Genomic DNA, 6,000 nt, shown 5'->3' with positions numbered 1-6,000 from the left:
TAATGAGTTAACCTCTTCACAACCAGAGGTATTTCCATTTTTGCATTTTCATTTTTGCTCCCCTTCTTCCCAGAGACATTTACTTTTTGGTCAAAGTGGCCATGTGAGGGCTTGTTCTTTGCAGGACAAGTTGTACTTTTGAACAATACCATTGGTTTTAACATATTGTGTACTGGAAAATGGGAAAAAAAATTCCAAGTACGGTGAAATTGTAAAAAAGTGCAATTCCACAGTTGTATTTTTTTACCATGTTCACTAAATGCTTAAACTGACCTGCAATTATGACTCTCCAAGTCATTACGAGTTCATAGACACCAAACATGTCTAGGTTCTTTTTTATTTAAGTGGTGAAAAAAAATAGAGCCATATTCCGAGACCTGTAGCATCTCCATTTTTCATGATCTTGGGCTGGGTGAGGGCTTATTTTTTGTGCGCCGAGCTGATGTTTTTATTGATACCATTTTTTGTGTAATAACGATCTTTTGATAGTATTGCAATGTAGCAGCGACCAAAAAAACATATTCTGATGTTTTTAATTTTTTTCTTGTTACGATGTTTAGCGATCGGATTATTGTTTTATATTGATAGATCGGGAGATTCTGAATGCTGCGATACCAAATATGTGTATATTTGATTTTTTTTTATTTTGAATGGGGCGAAACGGGGGGGGGGGGGTGATTTGAACTTTTACATTTTTGTAATATTTTTAAAAACTTTTTTTTAACTTTTTGCATGCTTCAATAATCTCCATGGGGGACTAGAAGATGCAGTGCTCTGCTAGACACAGGTGGTGATCAGATCGCCTGTGTGTAGCAGAAATGATCACGTACTATGAGCGCCGACCACGGGGTGGTGCTCATAGCAATCTGGCAATGACAACCAAAGAGGTCTACTGGAGACCTCTGGTTATATTGCCAACCAATCAGTGACCCGCAATTATGTGATGGGGTCACCGATGGGTGGGATTTATGATGCGCATGTTAAATACCATGACAGCGGTATTTAAGTAGCTAACAGCCGTGGGTGGATCATTAGTCCACCCACGGCTGTTGCGGGCACATGTCAGCTCTATCGATCACGTGCCCGCAAAGGTGCAGGCTCAATGCCGAAGCCCTTACCAAACAGGGGGAGTCTGGCATTGGAGTACTATTACGCCTGATCTCAGAAAGGGGTTAAAGAGATTGTCCAGACTTATTATATTGATGCATAGCAGCTGAGCTGCAGTTTTTCGCAATTTCACAGCTCTGATTTTGTTCACTGTGTAAATCTGTCCAGCCCTCGAGCTGCTTCAGCTAATTAGTAGGGGGTACATGGCTCTTGACTCCCCAATGTAGAATAGGTGATCAGCATCATAAGGGTGGACAACCTATTTAACTGTATCGGGAACTGTTTTCTCCTCTATAGGAGACCATGCAATATACTTTTTTTTCTGTAGTCATCTCTATACTGGACTGACACTTAGGTATCCATCCATAGTGTGATCACTATCCGATGTATACCTCCTGGCATATACACCTAACAGAGACAACCTACACCTACCCCAAAATGTGGTTTCCAATGAATTAGGACATCTCAGCAATATTAGATCGATCGGAGACCAACACCCAACACATAATCCAATCAGCATCATTTTTCGGCTCACATGGCGTCCAGATGTACATAGTGTATGTAGAAGTAACAGTACGAGTATGAACACTGTGACTGTTCTCCAAACCTGCATATTAGTTCCTATACACTTCCAAAGGAGCTAAGCTTCAGTACCCAGGAAAGGCCGCTACACAATGTTTGGTGTGGAAATAAAATATTTGTGAGCAACACCTAACGAACCTGATACACTACACTGCATGCATCACTTGTTGCAATCTCCAGGACCCAGGTTACATTTCTGGGCGCGTCTCTGATGTCTTCTCATTTTGACAGGTGACTTACATCTGTCATATGGGCACAAACTTCCCATGTTACACCTTCATTGTGAAAAGACTCAAGGGAATCCATCACCTCTTGTATGCAACACCTAGAACACCTGCTTTCTCTTAATTAATTTAAGCCTCAAAGGCCCTGACTCTTCTCCCTGACTGCTGCCATGTGTGTGTGCGTGTGTATACTGTACATATCATACACATACTGTGAAATGAAAAGGAAATATATATATATATTGTATCTAAGTAAGATCTTAAAGATTTCTAGTGTTTTGTACCTTAAAACAGTATGAGAACAAACGTAAGATATTCATTCACATAAACAATATGAATGATATCGTGAAAAGTCCCAAACTCTAGCTTTGATGCAATATGCAGTTTTGCAATGCTTCCTTTTACTATGTGAGGACACAGATAACACCAATATTTACACCCATCAGGTTTTATTTTCTTATTGTATTTGAATGCTGAGTGTATGAAATGCTAGCGTTCTGTCTTTGTGCTGTTTGCAGTGGCAGTTACCATGATGACGGCACTTATCATTATGTACCTCAATCTTTACCTAAAAAACACAGCTATGACCTTTTGTCATGCATCTGGGTTCAAACCCTTGAGCTGTGCTTAGTGGTCATCTTCTCTTTCCGCTGAACCACAGCAAATAGACTTTTTCTCTGGGTGTTTACTTTCTGTAATCATTGCTTCAGTCTTTTTAGGGTATTTTTAATTACTCATTTGTCTGCCCTATCACCTTTCACGTGCGGCTTTATATACTTTCCCCCTGCTGGTATTTCCTGCTGGTGATATTCTCATCTGGATGGCTAGCCATACTGCTGTAGTTTAAGCCAGTCAGTGAAACACCAGCTAGGGTTTATCTCTTTGCTGTCTATGTTCTTTACCCTGCACCTATCTTCTGCTTCTTTTTAGGAAGTGGGTGGCATATTTCCTAAGTACATACTTAATTCTTTATTTAAAAGAAGAAAAAAAAACTTAGTAGAAAAAAATCCATCTCACTGTAGTAGAATCCAATGGCTGTGCAGGAAAGAAGTTTGTGTTAGCAGCAAAAGAGCAGTATCAAAGAGATACTGGGGGCAAACACTTCTTCACACCACTGTACGTCTATGAGGCTCATTCTGAGTCTCATAGACTTACACTGAGAAAGTGACCTTCAGTCCACAAAGAGGACAGTGTGTGAATCGGCTGGACACAAATGTGGTCACGTGATGCATGAGATGACTGGAGCAACGCTGAAGACGGAGAGCGGTAGGTAAGTTAATGCACTCATTATATGCACATTATCGAATGGTAACAGAGGGGTAAATAAAATGAAAAAAAAACAGAACACCCCAATAATCCTTTGATTTTGCCAAATCAGAATAATTTTGCTAAGAAGTGAATGAATCATAGGATTTCCTATTTTTCCACCATGGATATATTGACTACAGATGTTTGGAATACACAGACTCTCACACTGACAATCATTTATTAATATTGCACGCTCTTTTATTAATAAAACATATTCATTTTGGGAAAGACACAAACAGAGGAGAAAATATTTCCTGAGAGAAGATCTCGAAGGAAACATTTTTCTTTTTCCAGCTGAAATGGATTTATACAATACACATAATAGTATTCAATACAAGTTAAATAAATCTATTAGTAATTCTTATCCATGGTAAATTTTCAAGGTCATTGACAAATGCAGGTACAGTATGACCACGTTATGTGGATAAGTACTGTACATCTTTGTGTAGGGAGTATTCTCAGAAATTACTATCAACACTTTCATCTGCCCCTTATTATGATAGATCGTATCAAAACATATCACATAATTACATTCACATAAGGGTACAACTGTTTTAAAGGAACACACTGTTGTGCTACATTATATCTGGTGTGTGCTCTGCAGGGGCAGGACATGACTTCTATCTTTGGCAATATCAACGCCCCCTCGTAGGCTGAACTAATGATAACCTGGTGTATCAATGTATCAATCTTTTTTCTGGCGTTCCTTTAAAAATATATTGAAAAGTGCAAAAGTCTATTAACTTACTGGAAGCAGACTACTGCTGGGGTATACATGCAAAGAAATAAATTATTTAGTACAGTATTACTAGAAGATATAATGATACATCTTTGGTACACTACTAAAAAAAAACTAAATTGTGACCAGATGACATTGGGGGACTAAGGGTCATTTATATTTTGCATTCCCTTCAAGAGATTGATAAAAAAAGAATTATTATTAATAAAGCCCCCCGGCCTCCCGTGTCATCTACATCGGTACAATGATATAAAGAAGAACAATATAATGTACATAAAGGCTTTTTTTTTTCTTAAAGCTCTCATTGTTTCCCTGGTCTAAAACAAAACAAAGAAAAACCATTCACGGAGGTGTACAATTTATGACATTGGAAAATGACTTAAGATACAATCACATACGGTAGTTCTTATGGAATGATTGTAAGAGCGATGTGAAGTGCTGATAATTCACTAGTATCAGGGATGTAATTATGACAGGTGCAGGGGTTGAGGTCGCACAGGGGTCCTGGAGTCTGAAGAGCCCAAATGGTCATTTTTGGCCCATATTAGAAGACCAATTCTAATATAGACCCATGAGAGCTGGGGGCCCTGTTGGAGATTTTGCATTGGGGCCCTCGAAGTTCCAGTTACACCACTGACTAGTATGTTATATTAGTCCTGGTCCAGTCTAGATAAGAACAATTATTCATGATCAATAAATATCAGACTACAAACTAAGAAAGATTCCAAATGGGAATTGGGGGAGTGATCCAAGTGCCAAAATATGGAGCCTAAAATACAGCAAAAACGGCAGTTTTGCCAAAATCCGGACTTCTTCACTTTTGCAGGAGCCTTTGCTGAACCTTCTTTTTAAAAACCCTCCTGGAGAAATGTTCTGAGCTTACGGCATTTGTATAGTGGCACAAGGAGTCCCTATGGCTCCACACTACAGAGCAGTACAGCTGTATATAACAAGAACAAGGGTTCAATATAAATTAAAATAGTTTTCCAGTTTTAGAAAATCCCTGTCTTCTGGCTGCAATTTATTTAAAAAAAAAGTCAATAAAAACACAATCTGGGCTTTACTCCCCCTCCCCGGATGTAGAGCGGAGTCTCCGCTGCTGCCCCCGCTGTCTTATTGTCTGCACTGCAGCCAATCCGCCCGCGGGCTCAGTACATCTACTCAGGCACCGCCAGTTGGGTGAGTGATTGGCGGCAGCGTTGTCGATGTGACATCAGCAGACAATGACTGACACCAGGAGCAGCGGTGGAGACTCATTCACTGATGTAGTTTCTGAAACTGGTAAACCCCTTTAATATTTAGATTTAATGGATGGCAGCAGTGAAGTCTGACATTTAATTTGTCGGCCTATATATATTTTAGGCCGGTTTCACACGTCAGTGGCTCCGGTACGTGAGGTGACAGTTTCCTCACGTACCGGAGACACTGACACACGTAGACCCATAAAAATCAATGCATCTGTTCAGATGTCATTGATTTTTTGCGGACCGTGTCTCCGTGTGCCAAACACGGAGACATGTCAGTGTTCGTGGGAGCGCACGTATTACACGGACCCAATAGAGTCAATGGGTCCGTGTAAAACACGGACCTCACACGGACATTCTCCGTCTGGGGTCCGTGTGCGTGCAGGAGACAGCGCTACAGTAAGCGCTGTCCCCCCCACATGGTGCTGAAGCCGCGATTCATATGTTCCCTGCAGCAGCGTTTGCTGCAGAGAAAATATGAATAATAGTGTTTAAAAGACAGATCTATGTGTCCCCCGCCCTCCCCACCCCCTGTGCGCCCCCCCGCTGTTCAGAAAATACTCACCCTCTCCCTCGTTGGCTGTCGGTCCTTCCTCTCTGCCCCGCGCCTTCTACTGTATGCGGTCACGTGGGGCCGATCATTTACAATCATGAATAGTCGGCTCCGCCCCTATGGGAGGTGGAGCCACATATTCATGACTGTAAATGATCGGGCCCACGTGACCGCATACACTAGAAGCCGCGGCCAGACCAGGAAGGAACGACAGCCAACGAGGGAGCGGGTGAGTATTTTCAG

The sequence above is a fragment of the Ranitomeya variabilis genome, chromosome 3, assembly GCF_051348905.1.
Source record: "Ranitomeya variabilis isolate aRanVar5 chromosome 3, aRanVar5.hap1, whole genome shotgun sequence".
Lineage (NCBI taxonomy): Eukaryota > Metazoa > Chordata > Amphibia > Anura > Dendrobatidae > Ranitomeya > Ranitomeya variabilis.
The sequence above is the reverse complement of the archived record's forward strand: the minus strand, read 5'-3'. Positions refer to the sequence as shown.